The following is a 22,509-nucleotide window of genomic DNA, read 5'->3' on the forward strand; positions in this document are numbered from 1 at the left end:
CTGTATGACCACTGCATGCACCACTGGTAGCCACCAGCATGGCTGCCAACAGTGGCAGTGTGTATCCTGTGTGAACATGGGTTACACCATTCACAACACACCTGTGTCAGATGTCCCTGTTGTGTGTCACAGTGCAGTTCCACACATCATGTAACAGTATGCATCATGCACCGGTATGTTGCAGACATGTGAACGGCTGTGCAAGTCAACATATGCACACATGACACATCACCTGGCACAAAATGTCTGTCTTACCACATGCTATTGTGACCACCCTGTGATGACATTGTACAGGCTACGTGGAATGGGACATCTGATGGCTCAATGGTGTATTCACCCTCTGGGTATGTGTCTAGCCGTGTGTACAGTAGGCAGTGGTCTGCACACAGAGATACTGTACATTTGCCTACTCTGTCACTGCGACTGTTGACTATGATCATACTGTACTTATGCAGGCATGTGGTATTGATCCAGTATGACAGTCATGGTCGACCACAGTACTGTGGCACACATGACCTGCAGACATCTGCCTAGGGTGTGGGGCCCACATGTCCATCTTCACATGCTATGCTGCCTCTGCAGCAGTGTCACATGTCTGTCGCCAGCAGGGCTGTCACAGGCAGGCACGGCATGCAGTGATGTGTGACAATGATTGCACCCCCCCACAGTGCTGTACACATGCACTGCACACACAATAAGGCATGCCTGACATTAATCTGCAGTGCCTGGGACCTGCCTCCATGCTCTACAGAGCACACCTGCCGGTCCAGATTGTACACAGATCATACCTCCCAGGCACATACCTGGACTGCAACACACACAGGTGAGTGGATCCCACATCACACAGTGATGTACACACATACTGTATGTTTTTCTAAGACAAATGCATCATAGGTACTCCATGTTCGGATACCCATGTTTGTGACCGCTAGACACATTGTGACACGTGACGGTGAATACACTGTACACCACAGGTTACATGCTGGCTGTGTTATCATACTGTACATTGCACCTCGGACAGTTGCTACTGCCATGTGCTGACAGCAACACGCACTTCCCTAGTATGGACTCCCATGTACCCACACATGCTTGGCCATGCACTACACATAGCTGGGTGACACATTAAACAAGACCTACCATACCTACACTACCCTTGGCATGCACCATACCTCCATGTGTCTGTGTGCTATACCTACAGACATCCCCCCTCTGGTTGATGGACATATATGCTTTGCGGCCCTGCTAGCCACACCCTGGACACACACCCATTGCAGCATACATGGTACATGTGCTCAACAGCCAGTACTACCAACATCTGCTGACGGGGGTAGTTAATGGCATGGCACCCCGGCAGACGGACAGTATACATGACTATGCTGACACATATCACAATGCACTTCCACTACATGTACGCACTGGTAGGGACCATGCTATTTCACACAGAGACATGGTGGTACTGGCCTTTTCACAGACGCCACGGTGGTATGCATGTTCCATGCACATGTGCTGTATGGGCGCATGTGCAGGCTGTTGCACGGTGGGTATGTTCAAATGTGTGTGGTGCATCACTTGACAGTCATGGTGTGTCCTTGTGGTCCATCACATACTCCACAGCTAGCTACCTACACATGACCACCATACTTTGCAGTGTGGGCCTTCACGCAGTGTGGTGGTATGTCTGTGTTGTTTGGCTACATACACATTCAATGTAGCATACGACAGTCACCCAGGCATTGCCGACAGATATGTTGTTGGCAACATGCCAGCCAATGGGTTACCTACTAATAATATACACTCTCACTCACTACAGGGTTCCAATCCATACATGGACATCGCATTGTCCCTGTGGACACATACATGGTACTGCCATGCACACATTATGTCCTCGGACACTGTCCCAATGTCACCTCCAATCTCCATAGCTGTTATATCCCACCAAACTGGTTGTTATGTGTCTCTGCAGCAGCCCACTGAATGAACTGCTAGCCCATTCATGGACGTTGTGTACCTTGACCACCACACCACCGCATCTATCACACTACACATGGGTGGTAGTGCATTGCACGTGTGGGACTGCATGCATACAGACATGACTGCACCATTCGGTATGGCACTGGGGCACATCCTCACATACCTGCTTCACACACTCATTGATGACTTCCATGCCTTTACTGGCACCCTTGTTGGGCGTCTGTGTGCCACAGCACACCACATCCACATGATGGCCACCTGTCATACCATTGCATGGGTGGTTGGTGTAGTACAGAGGGTAACAGATCAGACACTATCCCCACATTGCCCTTCAGCACCATTCTACATTCTGGTATTGGCAATGTACACATCCATCATCACATCATACCCTGTGTCTCAGGATGTTAGGCTATGTGACTCCTGGACAGGTCACACAGTGGTGCAAGCATATCATGCTACCTACGACATGTAAGGTACATGTGGCATTACACAGTCCTCAGTCATGTGTCCCCTCATGTTCACTATTTGCTTACATACACAACATGCTGTCACGGAGTAATGTCCATGTCTACATGTCCCACATCTACATACCTGGCAGCATTCTAGCTCCAGCAGCTCATACTGCTAACATCCATGCAGGTGTTGGTGTGGCAGATATATCGTGTAGATGTCATTGTGTCAGATACATCACGGATGGTGCATACACATCACCTTTGCATAGTGACAGTCATCCACTGGGTATCACGCGGATACTGTCCCTATACATGCATATCACATTGTACATGGTTGCTGTACACACACATGCCCCACATGGTGCTGTGGTTGCCATATTCCACTGTGGCATAGGTACACATCTGCAGGGCCACACATATCTGGACTATGTGTGTTGCTGGGACATTGGTAGCCTTTGTACTTGTGCCATCCACACATCTACACACGGGCAGGGTTACTATAACACATTCGTGGTGTGCCTTCCACAATGGCTACAACTTTCCATGTCACAGTATAGTCATGCCGCGATGTATACCAGGCTCAGACAGTTTACATATGCAGATGACAGACAGGGAACACATCTGTACTCATCTGCATAACACTTACACAGTGGTGTCATGTACTCTGCCATGGGCCATGTTCTCCGCATTACTGATGCATGTAGTACTCCTACATGGCGTTTGCAGTGGGCAGGGTGAATGAAGCAGTCATGCATATGTGCACACAAGCCACATTGTTTAGCCTGGGCTTCTGTTTACCTACACAGACTAGACACACACCATGCTGTAGAACATAGGTCCTGTGCACATCCCACAGGGACACACTGTGGCACTGGTCATGTGATAGCTCCCTTGCTGATAGGGTGACACATACACATGGGACCACCACAACAGCAGTACTGTGTAGACATGCAGTTGACATCCACCTTTGCTGTCCAGTGGACAGTACTATGGGGGGGTGGCACGACTGTGTACATTGCACATGTGTTTACACATGGACCTGCCAGACATCAGTGTTGCACACATTGCACCTGCTACAGATAGCTTGGACATAGTTACTTGATGTTCCTTCCATTTTGGGTGGCTATTCTGCTACTGCTCTGTCCCCTATCTGCAGGCCATACATATCCTGTTAATGTACATAACACTAGGCCATACGTCCATCATGCATGCTATGCCTGTGATACTGTGTATAATGTCTGAACGTATCCATCATGATAGCTTTACATTATACATACTTGACATGGTCACCCCTACTGCGAGGCATACGTGCACGTCGTGCACACATTACGTATGACATCGACAATATCTGCCCATACACATGTGTGCTGTGACACTATACATACATGTCCTATCCCCTGCTGTGGCACTTCATTGTTGGACATCCACTGCCAGCATCAGCGTGGGTGGTGGCATTTCTCTGTGTTTTAAATCACGATGGCACCCCTTGGCCTATCCCAGCTGTGTACATGATGTCCCACTGCTGTGCACACGGTGTCCACAGTGGTTGGTATACTCAGCAGGTTAACACTACATAACCACCTTTCACCACTCTCTCCTTTATGGACAGGTATCTTTACTGACAAACACTGTTCACATACAGTGCCGATTCGTCATACATATCATGCGTTACACACCAGTACATCTCATGGGTTCTACATACCTTTCCTGTATTGCTTTCCGTATTCCGTTTGTGTCTCGCTACTGACAAGTGATCGGCTCTTGTAGGAATAACGTCTTTGTTCGGTATGAACATACAGTTTGACTATCCTGGGAGTCTTCCTTATATCCGTCGTCACCTGCGGCATGTGGGTTCATCACACCAATAGCTGTTCCTCGGTGTGTACTTATGTGCATATCACCTGTGCATCTCCTCCATTAAATCGGTACGTCGGAACTAGGCCATGGTTCATTCATCGTCTGGGCGTTGGTTATCTGCACTACCTTCATGGGGATGGTATGTATTGTGTTATATTATGTGTGACTACAACCACTATGTGTCGCGTCAGGTACATTTGGCTGTGGTGTTAGCCTTGGATTGTATGTGTTGGGTATGGTATTATGTTCCACATGTGGGTGTCCGTGTCCTGCCGGCGTCTGTCTATGGCGTTTTGCATTCTGATGTGTAACATAGCTCTTGTATTCCTGTACACAACGGATGCAGGTATGCATCCGCTGCTGATAGTGGTTCCCACGCGGGATGTTGCGGGTATGCCGCTGTCATTAACTGCCTGTATGTTTGTGCTGCTATTTCGGATTGTATCCCTTTGATATGTGCGATGGGGTATATCGGCGGCTGTGGGTGACGGGTACGGGTTGTGGGCCTTGCATTTGTACATACACGGTATGCTTCTGTGTGTGCTCCATCCCTGCCTGGGGAGCTACAAGTTACCTGTCTGTTGTTCTAGGAGTGTAGGTTTTGTTGATGTCGTCTGCTGTCGGTACCGCCTGCTTGTGTGTTTCCTGCATGTATTCCTCCGTCACATCGGTAGTATATCTGCAGCTGTTCGTAGGTGCCGACTATCCCTTGGCATTTTGTCACGGATATTTACGGTCATTGTGGTCCTGTAGTTGGGACGGCCTGTATGCTACCGGTTGCCACCTATTCGGGTGGTGATTGCTTGTTTAACACTCGTAGAACACACAGCAGTGTTTACGGGACGATACGTGTCCACGATCAGTGCCGGGGTAGCACATGCGTATTTCCGCGGTACATAACTATTGCTGCGTAACATTGCCGATATCTCGTATTGGAATTAACATGTCGGCGCCATACATACGGTGATGGTTTGTACATGCGTCCTTTGCATGTCATGTTAGCTATACTCCTGTGGTACATTCTGGGACATTTTCGATTTGCATCATTTTACGTCGCCACGCGCCTAGCCAGTGAGGAGCTCTCAGTACTACTTTGTGGGTACTGCTATACATACGCCTGTGGTTCCTATACTGTATGCCTACACATGTTATTCCACTCCGCCTGTCACATGCCACCTACATACACATTTTATAGTGTCACACACATTACACAGCGGAACACACGACACCCTCACCTCACACATGCACATACTGCCGCTTTCGCAGGGACGGTTGCACACAGTACCTACGTTGAACACGTCGCCGGCGGCGGTGTCTACCTCCGCCCTCATATCCTCAGAATATTACACGCACATGTCCTGTTACTGTATCGTGGCCTGGCGATCATCCCGAATGGCGAATATGCATTTAGGTGGGTTGACCTTTCCATGGGTGGCGTTCCCTGCTCTGTCCACCCTCCCGGATAGTCGGGTTGTCGTTCAGTATGTTTACTATGTTGAGAGTTCACATCTTACTGCATCTGTAACCTTGCATCCCTGTGATTCCCTGTTGAACTTGTTGTACTTTATATCTGTGTATGTGTACATATATTTCTACGTGTGTAATGATATCTATATCCATATTTGTGTATGCACATATGTACATATCTAGACACCTTGCGCCGAACGTGGCAGCATACGGCTACGCCGTCTGCTGTCGGACCCGCGTGCGGTTGAGGTGTTGGTGTTCCATGCTCCGCTGGCTGTTGGTTGTGCAGTGTTTGGGTGCTACCTATGTTGGAGTCACACATGGGACCGCCCATACAGTACACATTACGGGCGGACATGTTTGTGTGCTGTCCATTTCACTGTGTGTACAGGTAGGGAGGTGTCAGTCCATGGGGCCTACGCTGTCAGAGTATGTGCTATACGTTCCCTCTTTGCCAAAGCATAGGCATATTGTGCGCCTCCGTCTGCCTACTGGGGCTGGCACAGTGTGTTCATGGCGCTGAACGCCCTGTGCCTGTGCTTGCCTTGGCAGTTGTGGCGGGCTTGGTGGCCCTACACCATTATGTCCCTGCGGCAGCTGTTTCCGCAGGATCATATTATGTAGCATAGCACATACTATGAATATGTGGGCACATGTGCCTGGAGAGTACTGCAAGGCTCCACCAGATGTATCCAAGCACCGGAACCGTGATTTCAACATCCCAAACACACGCTCTATGATTATTCTGGTTTGTGCGTGTGCCTCATTATGGCGTTCTTGCATGTGTGTGTGTGCATTTCTGATGGGTGTGATCATCCACGGCTCCAATGCGTAGCCAGCATCCCCCACAAGGTGACCTTGTGTGATGTTCCCCCTGGCGAATACCTGATACAGCTGTGAGGCATGCCAGATATGGGAGTCGTGGTAGCTTCCGGGGCTGCCAGCACACACATCCATGATAATGCCCTGCGCATTGCACACAACCTGGCAATTGATGGAGGGGAATCCCTTGCGGTTTGTGTAGCGTCTACCCTGCTCACCGGGTGGTGACTTGATTTCTATGTGCGTACAGTCTATCGCACCCAGTACCTCCGGGTATTGTGCCACACGGTGGAAGTGGCGCATATTGCTAGCCAACTCCTCCTGAGATCTGGGGAAGTATATATACTCATGGGCATGTCGTAACATGGCATCCAGAAACTGGTGTAGTACCCTGGATGCTGATGCCTGTGAGATGCCCATTATATCCCCGGTTGGCCTTTGAAAGGTACCTGTTGCCAGTATTCGCAAGCTTACACATACCTTTGTGTCCACTGGGATGGGCTCCCCTCTGTTGTCTCTTGTTCTCAGGCTTGGCTGGTACAGCTCCACTATTTGCTGTAACGTGTCCCTGTCCACCCTGTAACGCTCTACTATCTCCAGGTCTTGCAGCCCCTGGTAGGTCACCCTTGGTCTGAACACTCTCCTTCTCCTCTGAGGCCTCCGGTAGTTGTCGGCACCCTCCTCCGAAACTCCGTCTGTCTCTAACACATGCTGATGCATCACGGCCACGGCAGCACCCAACATATACATTTTAAAAGTTCCCCGTGTGTTTACACCGTAAGGCGCAGCGTTTGGGAATTCGCGCTGTGTGTTGTGTGCATTCCTACTTTATAGTGTTGTGCTGTACACCCGGTGATGTCATTGGGTGTGTCTCTGCTGCCGTATCTGTGGGTTATCTACCGTGTTTTACCGTTGGCACTGCAACGCTGTTGCCTTTGGTGTTACATTACACTTGCCTGCATTGGTTTAGCTTTACACCTTACTTTACTGTTTCTGCACGTTGCACCTACTATTTATGGGAGTGCATCCTGCAGGCACATGACATGTCATGCATTTTGTCTGCCGCCGCCGTTATGATAACTCTCTCCTTGGCTGTGCTGTATCGGTTCTTCGCTCTTTGCATTTCTGCAACATCCACTACTTTCTTTGCATTCATATTCCTCCCCTTTCCCGTTTTGCAGATTTCTGCATGCAGAGTTGTCAGCTGCCGCCGATTGCCCTCCGTCGGTTGATTGGTGTTAATTGCTCATTACGACTCCAATTACACTGCTTCCGCATTTCCTCATATTCTCCGCATCACCTTCCTGTATCCATGGTTGTTGACGGGGCAGCCGTCACATGACTGGTTTGGGGAACATAGTCATCCTCGTGCACATGCATCTGTGCGCGCATTGTATACTCTCAGCGCATCTATTTCCTCACACGCCGGTACTGATGCTGTGATGTGCATTGTACAGCCCAGGTTTGCTGGGCTCCAATGTGCTTCCTCCTACAGCGGCACACCCCTCTGCGATTGACAGGTGTTCCCTCTAGGTCACTCCTCGGTGTTTTACCGCTGCACCATTTGGTGCAGCCTTACGCCGGCGGGGGTTTTGCGATTCAGTATTATCTGCTTCATTTGCATGGCATTGACTACTAATACATGGTTACGGCGCCAGACACCGACGCCACTCCTTGGCAACCCTTGGGCTGTGGTTGTGGCTTTCCATTCATACTATGGTGTATTGTGTCTGTGATGCTGATGTGTGTTATACTGCTCTTTTATGGCATTGTCATATTACTTCATTGTTCCTCACCTTCCGCGGACATGTCCTGGGGTTCTGCTGTGGTTTCTGCGTACATGACATTTATGTCGTTATTTACATTTTCTGCAGGTTTTCCTTTGACATTCTCGGTTTCTTTCCACATTGCCATGTTGCACCACTATGACACATGATGTTGGCAGCCTTCCGTTACTCCTATGTCATGTTTGGATATATGTAAACCGTTTTTTTTGGTTTACATTGCCGTGCTGTTATGCTACGCCCGCGCCACTTTGTGAATCACTACTTGCCTTCATTTGCATGGTGCAACACCGCACATGGGGTATTTAACATACCTACGCCGGAGGCGGCACAACTCCGGCATACGCCGCTGATGCACGTGGGTTTGGATCATACCTGAATCACTCGGCGGCCATGTCTGGCATTGTGGCGCCTACGCCATGCGTGCGCCTGGCACAAGGTTCATGAATTCCGGGGAATGTCTAGAACTAGAAGTTTTTTGTATTGTCTAGGAAGTGTTATTGTTTTAAGATCTGAGGAAAGCCCTTGTTTATGCATTTTTATAGGTCGGTGCTAAATGCCAACAGATGACAACAATTGTTGTTTTGAGCCTGGGAAATGAAGTCAATCCATTCACCACATCTGTCTTGCTTGCTCTGTAAGTAAGTCTAGGGACCAATATATTTCTTTTAAATGTAGTCAGAAACATAGCTGAGCTTAATTTACATGTTTTATTTATTTATCTGAGACTGCAATGTTGTTTTAATGTTGTTTTAAATATTTCCTGTGATTTTGAACTCTAATATACTGAGTATTTTCTTGTTCTTTTATTATTTATTATTAAATATATTTAAACCTTTCATTTTTCTGATATTTGTGAGACATATTTAAGTTCCGAAGGTACTTGCATACTTATTTGGTGACAATGTGGACCACTCCTAATAGCCTGGTCTTGGTCAAACTACCATTTGTATTAATATTAACATTACACAGTAAGATTGGACAACCCTTGTTAAGGCCCATAAAGTAGCTGATAAGCAGTACTTGATGGCAGTAAAAACTACATTATAGTCTGGGCAGAAGGGGGCACAGCTAGTAAATCTGTGCCAGCCTTTCCCAGGTGTGTGTGTGTGTGTGTGTGTGTGTGTGTGTGTGTGTGTGTGTGTGTGTGTGTATATGTCTGTGTGTCTGTGTGTGTGTGTGTGTGTGTGTGTGTGTGTGTGTGTGTGTGTGTGTGTGTGTGTGTGTGTGTGCGTGTGTGTCTGTGTGTGTGTATTAAATACTACTGTATTGTGACCATTAAGATTCCCAAATATCAGTAAGTTATAAACTAGTAAACTTAAGAAACCAAAAACTTAAGAATACTTCTGAGTGGGTTCACCTCGAATATTTTAATTAAGTAAAAGTAATTCTTGACTGTGAATGTCTCTTTTTCTGACACACACACCAAATGCACACAAAAACACTGCAAATGCATACAAATGTAAATAAATACACACAAACACACACAATGCCCAGGCGACACACACAAAGACACATATACATTCACATACAGGATCACACACACATGCACACACTGCAAATATATGGAGATAGACAAATACACAACCACATACACCAAGTGCACACAGAAACAATGCAAAATACACACAAAGGCACGCAAGCACATACATATGCATGCATGCACACACGTGCATACACAAACACACACACACACACTCACGTGCACACACCCACACACAATAATACTCACTCAGGCGCATCCACACACAAACACATACCTTTTTTCATTTTTGACCTTCTCCACTAACAGTCTGTAGTACTTTAAAACTGTTCCAATGTAATTTGGTACATTTCTCTCACAGAGAGTGAGAGAGTATCTATTGATTTCCTGTGGAGAGCAGTGTTTGAGGAGTTGCTTTCTATTGCCCTGTTATCTTATCAGGCACCATCCACTCATACCCCTGAAACTTAGCATTTGTTTTCATAATTAAAAAAAAACATTTATTTATTTATTATTTATTTTATATTTGATTACAGGGTTGGTCTGACTAGGCAGTCAGGTGCCTGTTTTCAATAGAGACCTGGGTAGAAAAGCTCACATACATGACAATCATAAAAATACAAAATAGAAAAGCTTCACATACATGATAAAAATACAGAGATTAGTATAAATTAATAGAGCAAACAAACAATAGAGCAAATAATAGTATATCATGGTAAGTATAATGAGAAGTTAAGTGTACAATATATAGAGTGTACAGCAGTAAAGCAGAAAATATAATGCATTTGAGTAAAAAAGCACGGGGTCTATATCAGATCATCAAAATGGCTCATTATTGAATGCCGTAGCGTCAAACTACAAAACCCAAACCCTAACAATATCGAAACCTCAAAACAGCGATTTTTTTCCCAGGGAAAAAAATTGCTTTTCCAAGAAACACACACACCACAAGCACACTAAAAAGCAGCAATCCACACACATACATTTAAAAGTTACATCTAACCCTTCACTACACTGACCATACACTACTATCTATCCACTTACCTTAACCCAGACCCTAACCCTAAGGTCCGTCACTATCGCACACTCGCATCACCCGCGCCCTAACCCTAACTCACTTAACCCGCCCCTAACCCCAAATTCTCACTATCGCACACTCACCTTGCCCATCCCTAACCCCAAATTCTGTCACAATCACGCACTTACCTGACCCCCGCCCTAACCTGAATGTCCGCACAATCACACACTTAGCTTAACCCATCCCGTAACTTTCCACCTCATCACTGAAAACAGCTAAGCCACAGCAACGGCCAACCTAATTCTTTCCCTAGGAAAGAATTTGGTTTTGTGCAGCTTTGCTGTTTTCAGCATTCGAGATATTGGATTTGATATTAGATCATTCAAAATTCTGCCATTTCGATGATCTAATATAGACCCAAAAAGCACAGTAATACTATATACAGTTATATACATACATTTAAAATTACAACTCATTATGGTATTTTTTTTTTTTTTAATGTGGTTGATCTTTGAGTAGTAACAAACAAAAAACCACAGGCTGCAACTGAAGTATAATGAAGTCAACACATATACTAAGAAAAAAAAAACTTTATATAAGTAACAGCAAAGCTTTCGGGTAGAACCCTTTCTCATAGGTTCATAGGTTCATAGGTTCATACTAGGCTATCTGCCCGAGGGCATTTACAAGCCTAGCCCATAGTTTTGTGGCTTATGCCACCCCTTTAGTTTGGAGAAACTATGCCCATTATTTTGCTGTGCCTCTGTTGAGCAGTGACACTGAGGTAACCCCTGGGGTGTATCTGCGATCTCCCATCCATTGGTCAAGATTCCTCTTGAACAAGGCCAGCGAGGTGCTCTGCCTCACATAAACCGGGATTTTGTTCCACAGCATAGGGAGTCTTTGGGTGATGAATCTATCCCTCCAGCACGTCCTATTAATAACTGTGTTGAGGTTTAAGTCTCCCGCCCTTGTGGCTCTGAGGGATCTAGATTTTTTGAGATGAAGCATGTTCATCAAATCTGGGTTTGACATGGCCTTGTATGTCAGGCACAGGTCACCTCTGAGCAAGCGGTAAGCAACTGAATATAACTGGAGTTCTTTCAGTCGGGCAGCATAAGACAGATTTTTGAGACCCTTTATCCTTTTGGTGAGGAACTTTTGTGGCCTCTCCAGCTGCTGCAGGTGTCGGGTCAGATACATTCCGAATGGGGCATTGTACTCAATCATTGGTCTGATGAGTGATGAGTATAGGGAGACTATGACCTCCCTTGATCTAGATGTGAATCCCTTCATGATAAGGTGTGCAATGTAGAACTACTTTAGCAATATGAGTGTCGAATGAAAGGCTACTGTCAACTTGGGTCCCCAGGTCCCTGATAACTTCTTCTGTGATCAGGGGATTGCCACCTATATGGTAGCTAGGGGTAACCTTGTTTTTCCCGAAGGGTATGACTATGCATTTCTTGGCATTTAACTTTAGGCCATGGCTCTGGCACCAGTTATCCGTTTCTGTGAGACCCTTCTGAAGGATATCTGTGTCAGATGTGTTTTCGACTATGGCGCCCAGTTTGCAGTCATCTGCAAACTTTGTCAGCCATAACCCTCCTGTGTTTGCTTGTACTTCAGAAAAGTAAATGCCAAACAAGAGTGGGCCCAGGACTGAGCCCTGTGGGACATCACTTGTGACAGGCTTTGAGTCTGACATGGCACCAGCAACTCTGACCCTGTGGGTTCTGTCACTCAGCCAGTTTGCAACCCATCTTGTAATGTATGGGTTTACATTTAAGTTGATGAGTTTTTCAATGATACCCGAGTGGGGTATTGTATCGAAAGCCTTCGCCAGGTCTAGGTAGGCTGTATGGACTGCCTTTCCCTTGTCAATGGCCTTGGTGACTGTTTCAAAAAAGTCAACCAGGTTTAAAAGGCATGATCTGCCTTTGACAAAGCCAAACTGGGTTGGATCCAAAGTCTGCAAATTCCCTATGTCTTTATTTATGAGATCCATTATGATCCTCTCCATGGCTTTGCAGATAAGGCTTGTCAAGCTAATGGGATGGTAATTTCCAGGGTCGGTGGAGGCACCGCCTTTGTAGAGTGGGACCACAGTCGCTGTGCGCCACTCCCTGGGTACGTATCCGGAGGTGAGACTAAGATTAAACAGTTGTCCTAACTGTGGGTTTAATTCCTCGTTGAGTTCATGGAGCACACAGCCGGGGACACCATCAGGTCCCATGGATGCTGTGTTCTTTGCCTTGGAGAGAGCAGTTCTCACCTGGGCGTTAAGAGATGTTTGGGGGGCTACAATCATTTGGTATAGATATCTCTCCTTTGGGGGGGGAGTTTGCACTGAACCTGTCAGCCAGTATGTTGGCAATGTCTGTAGGATCAGTAATCTTCACATCATTTTGAACTAATTCTGAGCATATCTGGGAGTTTCCTCCTAGGTTTCTAACATAGCTAAAGAATGCCTTATGGTTGTCTTTAGAGTCCTTAGCTATTTTTCTCTCAAAATTAGCTTTGGATGATTTTATGAGAGCTCTTAGCTTTTTACTTATAGTGATCAGCGGTGTCTTACCTTTTAAGGATTTTGCTCTATCTTGTAGTAGCTTTCTCCTTTTGTTGTAGAGTTTGTTTATGGCTGGGGTCCACCAGACTGGACGCTTGCCTTTGGTACAAAGAGTCTTTGTTTTGCTTGGGATTGCCTGATCCATGCAGCCCTGCAGGTGCTGGTGGAAGGCATTTGTAAGTGATTCAGTGGTTTGAGTAATGTTTACCGCCGGCTCGGGGGCCTTAAAGGAGACCACACTAGTCTTTAGAAGTGTGAAGTCGGCTTTCGAGAAGTTCTTTACTGTGGTCTTTTTTATTTCGGGTGGGGGCGGGATGAGGACCTCCAGCGAGATTAGTTTGTGGTCTGATCTCACCAGTGAGGGGTAAACTTCCGGTGTTGAACATTGTGCTCCCATGTTCGTGATGATGAGATCAAGTATGTTTTCTCCTCTTGTGGGGATGGTGACTAGTTGTTCCATGGCATTTGAGTTTATGAATTCCAGGAACTTTTGGGCTAGAGTGTTTGGGCTTGAGTAGTGTTCCCAGTCTATATTAGGGTAGTTGAAGTCACCTAGTATGATGGTGTTCGGAGATACATTTATCCCCTCCAGTGTTTTCAGGAAGGCCATGTGAGGTTCCTGAGTTTGCGAGGGTGGCCTGTAACATGCTACAAATTGCAGAGCAGTCTTGCCTATGGTTAATTGCACCTGGATGGTTTCCGATGCATCGTGCGTTGCCACCAATCTTGAGGTGTGGGTGTCCTTGATGAATATGGATACCCCCCCCTCCTTTCTTGGTATTGTCCGGATTTTGGGGCCGGAACGCATGACATGAGGTAAAACCTGATAGTGCTGGGGTGCCCTCAGGAGCCTTGAACCAGGTTTCTGTCACAGCACAGACATTGATGTTCTCCATACTGAGAAGGGCCTCGAGTGCGTGCATCTTGAGGTTGAGACTTCTGGCATTGAGCAGCATTACCCTTAGTTTTTTTTCTTTGTTGTGTTCTAGGGTGGTAGGTTTAGAATTTGAGCCTTGCCTAAAAAAGGCACTATGGGGGTGGCAAGAGCCTTTGCCAAAATCCGGAATCCCAGGGGTGACAGGTGCAAGCCGTCCCTTGCGAAGCAGCGTGGCTTGTCCAGCATGTCATCCCAGGCAGACATTTCTAAAAAACAAACTGGTTTATATACAGGTCAGTAAAATCACATGATCAGCAGTCCAAAGATCATGTGGGCACATAATACAAAATACAAACACACTAACATAAAAAATGCAAAAAAATTCTTTAACACAATTTTGTATGTTGTAATTTAGTAAGAACAGGTTTCAGTGTAACCATATTATTTAAACCTGGAAAATTATCAGAATTCAGCCTAAGGATCCACTCATACTCTTTTAACTCAAGTAAATTATTACTATCTCCACCTCCTGACCTGTATATAAACCAGTTTGGTTTTTAGAAATGTTTGTATTAGTATTGAGAAAGGGTTCTACCCGAAAGCTTTGTTTTTTTCTCAGTATATGTGTTGACTTCATTATACTTCAGTCACAGCCTGTGTTTTTTTGTCTGTTCCTGCTGTCTGCCTGAGAATATTTTTAAGGGTCGTTTTGCAGTTCTTTATTCGTTTTTTTGAGTATGGAAACAACGAAAACCGTGAACTCAGTCAGGTCTCTTTTTATGAATGAGACCAATCCTTTAATGCAGTTTGCCTCTTCGGCGTGTTCTATTTCAAGAGGTGATGAACATTCAAAATCTGAGAGTATTTCAGATTTTAATAAGAAGTTACAGCTTTTTGAAAGAAAGGTAGGTGCTCTTAAGCGCCTACAGTGGCAGCGGTTTAGTTTTTCCACCTATATAGATAGAGGCATTGTCCCACGTGGCTTGAGAGTACTTAAAATGCCCTCTTATGGGAACGCATATCCCGAGTTATTGAAGCGGTGGCAGCAACTTAATATTAAGCTTAGTCTGGACTATATGAACTTGATGAATGAGTTCTTTTCAACTACTGAAAAAGAACTTAAAGATGAAATTTTTAATATGGAGAACAGTATAATGGATATGCCTATATTTACATCTATGGGTGATGTGTACCAACAATTACTTGATAGGACACAAGTGTTAGATGATTGATTGGAAGCAACAAAAAAATGTAAACTTATAAGGGATATCAACGATTTTCAGAGGGGCCATATTTTTTCATGGCCGAAAACTGACCAGGCTTTCCAATCCAATAATAAACTACATAGTGTACAGACAAACTTGGATGTTCTGGATGATTTTCCTGAGGTTGCAAAGATGAATTTGCAAGAACAGGAACCGGTATCTGCAATGCCATCTAATCCTGTATCTGTGAACACGCCCATTGTGGTGACGTCATTGTTAACCTCTACGAGCGGTTGCTTGCAATCTGAAGCGAGTAGCAAACAAGATGGAGACGTTATTTTGCATTTGAATTGTGCTAAAAAGACTCAGCAGCTTACTTTTAATTTCGCTGAAAAACGATTTCACTTGGAACAACCTAAGGCTGTAACTGAGCGTTCTTCCCCTAGAAGGAAGTCGTTTACAGGACAGGCGATAATTTCAGGTAAACGGAAGAATGAGAGCCCTTTAGGACAGGGCAAATTAAGTCAAAAATGACTAAGGGCGTCTTGAATCTCTCAGCCTTTGACTTGAATTTTGCTCATTGTTCATTATTATATAAAGGTCTCAATTTTATACCAACAGCAAGTGATGATTTAGTAACGACGCTTACAGACCTTAAGATATTTGTAAGAAATGTGAATCTGAAAGTTATGTTTGGTGATTATGTTACTGTGGGATCTTGCTGTAAACGGCGCAGTACATTTATACCTACTAGCATGCCTGCATTAACAGCATTTCATGACTTGTATGAGAGGGGATTGAGCAGGTTATATGGAGATTTTCATAGGCTAAGATTTTTTAATTTAACTTATGATGAGCATCAAGCACTAAAAAATTTACAAACTAATAAGGATATAGTAATTAAACAAGCGGATAAAGGTGGTGTTGTGGTCCTTATGGACCGGCCTAAGTATATGTGTTTGGTTTCTCTTTTATTTGGGTGATGATAATGCTTTTAAATGTATCACACCTCTAATGTTAAAAAATGTATTTGCAGATACAGCTACAACCATATTTGTCAAAATGTGCTACTGTTTTGCATGACACAACTGATTTTCTTTGTAAGTTGCGTATTTGGTTTCATAGTATAGGTGGTTTCATTAGACAGGGTGATTGTTTGTGACACTGGACATTGCATCCTTATTTACTGTAATACCTAATGATTTTGGTGTTGAGTCTATTAGAGAATTTTTGTTTTCACAACCATTTTCCGTAACCAAACATGTTGAGAATATTTGTTCTCTCTTGGATGTAGTTTTGAAAAATAACATTTTTTTTGTTTGATGAATGTTTATATTTGCAACTCACTGGTGTAGCTATGGGTACCTCAGTAGCTAACACTTATGCAAATTTGGTGTTATATCAGTGGGAGAAAACCCATATTTATAGTGGGAAGAATCCTTTTATTAGTAATGTATGCTTTTATCAACGCTTTGTTGATGATTGTTTTATGGTTTAGAAGGGTTCGTTACTGCAGTTGAATGAATATATACATTATTTAAATGCAAATACAGATTTTTTAAAGTTCAAGATGGATGTTTCTGACAGTATGCTTGACTTCTTGGATGTTAGGATACAATTAGTGGAGGGACTTATTCACACTAGTATTTATAAAAAGGAAGTATATTCTGGGAGATATGTTAATTATACTAGTATGCATGCCCCACATGTATTTAGGGGGATTGTGACCTCTCAGTTTAATAGGGTGAGTAGATTAAATACAGATGATACCCTGTTTGAATTGCAGTTGGAGGAAATGTCTAGAGATTTCCTAGATAGTGGTTATGATACTGATTTAGTATTGGATGTAAAAACTAAAGTCATAACTAATAGAAGGACAACGTTGAGACCAACTTTCTTTGAGGGTGAGTATAGTTCTGTTAGTTCGGAACGTCCTAGATCTTGTATTAGATATATTACTAGCTATAATGTTAAGACTTGTTATGTAAAGCAGATTATACAGAAGAACTGGGTTGTATTGATGGCATCTAGTGAAATCAAGGATGTTTTGGGTGATAGACCTTTTTTTTTTCATATAGAAACATGAAGACTTTAAAAAGTATGTTATGTTATAAAGACCTAGGAAGATCTGTAGTTAGGACTCCCACTAGTAATCCAGGTACTCATAGATGTCTGAATTGTTCATGTTGTTCTGATATTGTAGCTGATGGTAGTGATAAATGTATACATCCTGTTAGTGGCAAAACCTACAGTTTTTATTTTTCTACTACTTGTGTTACATCTAATGTGGTGTATTTGGCCACTTGTGTCAAGTGTACCTCATTTTATTTGGGGAAGACCACTAGAAAATTAAAGGAACGCATTATTGAGCATAAATCAGAGATTAGAAGGGCTGTAGATAGTAATGCTCTTTATAAACATATTGCCAGGTTTGGCAATGAGCATGGGTTTCATTTTAGAATTATAGATGTTATGCAACTGACTGCCAGAGGTGGAGATAGTAATAATTTACTTGAGTTAAAAGTATGAGTGGATCCTTAGGCTTAATTCTGATCATTTTCCAGGTTTAAATAATATGGTTACACTGAAACCTGTTCTTACTAAATTACAACATACAAAATTGTATTAAAGAATTTTTTTGCATTTTTTATGTTAGTGTGTTTGTATTTTGTATTATGTGCTCACATGATCTTTGGACTGCTAATCATGTGATTTTACTGACCTGTTTATAAACCTATTTGGTTTTTAGAAATGTGAGTATTAGTATTGAGAAAGGGTTCTACCCGAAAGCTTTGCTGTTACTTATATAAAGTGTTTTTTTCTCAGTATATGTGTTGACTTCATGATCTTTGAGTAGTGCCAGAGGAAAAGTTATCTGAATGGTGATTGTAGGGCTAGCCATGGTCAGTACAGGTACATTGCCAGATCAGATTGAGGTGGACTTTTAATTGAGTATTAAAGGTGGGACTGATGTTTTATAATCTGATATCTGCTGGAAGAGAATTATAGATTTTAGCAACTGTGTAGGAGTAGAGGGATTCTTCAGCACTGTGTCTACACTTAGCTACTACAAGGAGGGCTTTGTTTGTGGATCTTAGTTGGCAAGCGAAATTGTGAAAGTAGAGTAAGTCTGAGAGATCAGGAATCTGGTTTGGGTGGCAGAGCAAGTAATGAGCCATGGTGAGCTGGTTATAGTTTATTAAGTTGAGAAGTTCTAGCCAACCTAGTTATTTTAGTGAGTGACAGCGGTGCGAGAGAAAATTAGAGATGGTTGTGAATCTAGCTATTTTATAATAGCACATAGACAATTTGTGTAGGTCTGTTTTGTTAAGACTTGTTAATACAAGAGATGCATAGAGCAACATAGAAAGAAGGTGAGTTCTGGATATAGTAATTTTGGTGTCTTTGGTTAGATAGTTTTTACAACGGTATAGGGTTCCAAGTTTTTTATGGACATTGGGTACGGTTTGTGATACATGTTTGTCACACTTTAGGTTTTGGTCAAGTATTGCACCAAGAAGTTTAACTTGTCATACTGGGGTGATGTGGGTGTTATTGTCAGAACTGACGGAGAAAAGAGTAAAATAATCAATAGTTTTGGTAGGGTGGCACAAGTTGAGTCTTTTTGGGGTTAAGTATTAGTTGTTAGTTGTTTAACCAGTTTTTGATATTGGAGAAGGCCTCTTGGGTTTTACTCTGGAGTGTTTGGAGAGTGGGGGCTGAGCGGATCAGTAGTATCATCTGCATATTGGACTATTGTAGCTTGCTGGGTGGCAGTGTGGAGGGTGTTTGTAAAGATATTAAATAGAAGGAGTCCCAGAATGGATCCCTGTGGTACACCTACTGTTACTGGAAGAAGGGGGGAGAGAGGGAATTATGCCACATAACTGCTTGTTAGAGGTTGGATAGATAGTCTTGAAACCAGAGATAGGAGGGGTTGCTTAGGTTCAGTTTGGCTAGGATAGTAAGTAGTTTGCTGTGAGGTACTGTATTAATTGCTTTGGACAGATCAAGGAAGGTGGCAAACATTGGGTTTCCTTGGTTCCTATATTAACTGACAGTGTTGGTGAAGGATATTGCTGTGGGAACTGTTTTATTTCAACACTGCCAACAGATTTTTTTATATGACTTCCTGCTAGAAGCCAGAATTTTTGCTCGATATTCATTGGCCACCCAAGTTAACTTTATTTATTAAACAATTGTTGTGAGCAGTATGTACTGTTACCGCTGCCAACAGGTTATTTACTATTCCTACTAATGTGTTTTTTAGTTGAAAAAAAAATGACCCAGTAGATTACTGACTGCTCCCTTCAGTGATCTCTTTATAAAGAAGATGAAACTGCAGAAAAGCATTGATATCATCTGCATCTAAGCAAATGATGTCAGTGCTTATGCATATGATGTTAACACTTAACTCACATAGTAATCGGTCATAGACTCCCTTGCCATAACCTGTTGCTATGTAATAGGGAAGGGAATTAGATGACAAGGCACTGCGCTGTATGTCATCTCACCACACAGCTCAGGTGGAGTGGGGGATGTTCATCTTTTCATTTAACCCGTAGTTCTAGTACCTCTTTAGTACATAAAATGCATTAAGAAAATATGTAATGCTATATCAATCTACATGTAGGAAGGAGATTTTATTGTAAAATAATTGTTTTTGAAATTTCAAAACATAAAATAAAGCATAGAAAAAAATTATATGTTACCGCTTTCAGTGTGCAACCTATGATAAGAGATACTCCTACCTTTTTAATATACCTAACTGTTCACTTTTTGTCTAACATTTTGTTTTGCTCCTTGAAAATGTACAATTACTTTAACAAAACAGGGAATGTTGCACTCATAGATTAAACATTAGCTACAGTCACTAAATAATGCATTAAAATCCTAGTTTTCAGATTATTCAGAAAAATATGTATTAACAAAAACCATAGTGTGCTAATAACTATAGGGTAACGTATTCAAATTATTTAAGAAGTGCCCATAATTTATGTATGTCACCTTTAATTATTCTTGGTGTTGCCATTGATGTCTGAGTAAAGATATTGAAGGCTGTGGCTATGCATAACAGGAATTCCCTAGGAACAAATAGGTGATGTCATAATTGTTAAAGTGTTTCCATCACAGACACAAGGTGCAGGGTTTGATTCTTGGGAAGAATGGCTAGATTTAAAAAAAATCCCCTGGGGTTGTTAGCCTAGTAATAACCTGTGTGTTGCATACAAGGAGATTTAAATATGGTTACACCTTTAGTCATGCAAAATTATTTACCAGCAACGCTGTTCTAATTCATGCAGGTCACAAGACACCCCCCCCCCCAAAAAAAAGCTCTGTGAATGTATCAGTTAATGTGATCTTCAAAGTCAGTTTTTTTTTCCTTTTTGGGGAAAATAAAAAACATGGTAGGAAGACAGAAAATGGCAATGCAGCAGAAGATAAATCTGATTTGCAGTACTGGAAGAAAACAGTTAATGCTCGGTGTTTTTGAAATAATACTGACGTATATTTACAAATGCATTAAAATTTAATAACAGATTTAAACAAGCAGGTATTTCGAGTAGCAGCTCCCAAAGCAATACCTGTAAACTCCACGATTAGTTGTTTATTAACACCTATCTCTGGCCTCGAACAAGGAAAGTGTACTGGGTTGTTATTCGGGTGGATCTGAAATGACACACGCACTCGCGCCTACTGCCAACAATGTCCATTTACATATTTCAGATAAGAAACTTGAACTTGTTCCCAGTTTGTTGGCAAATGTGTGAAAACGCATCCATTGGTGGCAGCACTATTTCCCGTTTTTCTCTTCATATCTCCAACTTAGTTGCTCCAGTATTTTGAACAAAGAGAAAAATAATGATTTTTTTTTTTTTGGGGGGGGGGGGGGTCAGACGCCTTTTAAAGTTTAGTAATTCTGTTAAAAACTTTAGTAAAACGCGTTGCTTTCAATATCCGTTTTCAGAGCAATAAAAACATTGCACTTTATTATCTGCCTATCATCGACTGTTGTAGTTATTAACTTTAAAATGAAACACATAAAGAGACACTGAGAAGCAAACGTGGGGACATTCGAGAGGAACGCTTTATACTGCACTTGTGTAGGTCAGTCAGTGACTCTGACACTTGAGCTCCACCGCTGGCTGTATAAATCGTATTACTTTAAAATACAAAGTAACTAAGTAAGTCGCTCTTGCACTGGGGTCTGCATCTGAAATGTTTCCATATGCCAAAGGTTAAAAAAAGTTAGTTAAATACTTTTACCCGGGAACGGGACTATAACTATAACTTAGATTTTTCAATAATCCTACCCAAAGAGGCTTCAGTCTGGGTTTTATACTGCTTGTGCTAAATTTATATTATTGTAATTTCTGCACCTGAACGGATACTGTGCATGGTCCCTTTGATGACATTTCTTACAAGACGTTTTACAAATTGTTAGATACAGTCACATATAATGTTTCACATCCCATGAAAGCGCTTTTAAACTTACCTACTAGTCTGGTTCAGCAGAGATCGCACCCAGGAAAAGCGCAGCGCCTATGTCTGGTGAAGATGTAGAGAGGGACGCCTGCTTCCTATTTATAGTCATACTGTCCAGTCCAGTGACCTCACCCATCATTAATTACTTCCCAGTAATCACGAGTGTTTTTTTTTTTCTTTTTTTTTTTTTTTTGTTACATGAAAGTTTTAAAATGACTGTATTCCCCACCGATATGGTACTGTTTATTTTCCTGCTCTTTGGCAGTGACCTCTGTCCTACCCATCCACCATTATTTCCATGAAGTCAACTGTTTTTCACAAAAAAGTTTCAAAATGATTGCTTAGTGCTTAGAGTGAGGTCAGTACCTGCAAACAGCCTAGATTTTCGCAGAATGTTCAGATTATTGTCTTGTATTGTTGCTCTATTCCTCATAAAAATGTGTTTTCTAGCAAATTTTAAGTTATTATGACATAATGACATGCATTTTAGTTTCATACGTCTTCATATCTTTTAGAAA

General features: G+C 42.9%; 1 long non-coding RNA gene across 1 annotated transcript in view; it reads right to left on the reverse strand.

Moving 5' to 3' along the window:
• Nucleotides 1-22,069, reverse strand: part of LOC122798637 — a 172,125-nt gene extending 150,056 nt beyond the window's left edge. The window contains exon 1 of the long non-coding RNA XR_006364288.1: nt 22,002-22,069. This is a non-coding gene — a long non-coding RNA (uncharacterized LOC122798637). The remainder of the gene's footprint in view (nt 1-22,001) is intronic.
• Nucleotides 22,070-22,509: the final 440 nt, after the last annotated feature.

Source organism: Protopterus annectens, chromosome 3.part1, assembly GCF_019279795.1.
Source record: "Protopterus annectens isolate FY-2018-M chromosome 3.part1, PAN1.0, whole genome shotgun sequence".
Lineage (NCBI taxonomy): Eukaryota > Metazoa > Chordata > Ceratodontiformes > Protopteridae > Protopterus > Protopterus annectens.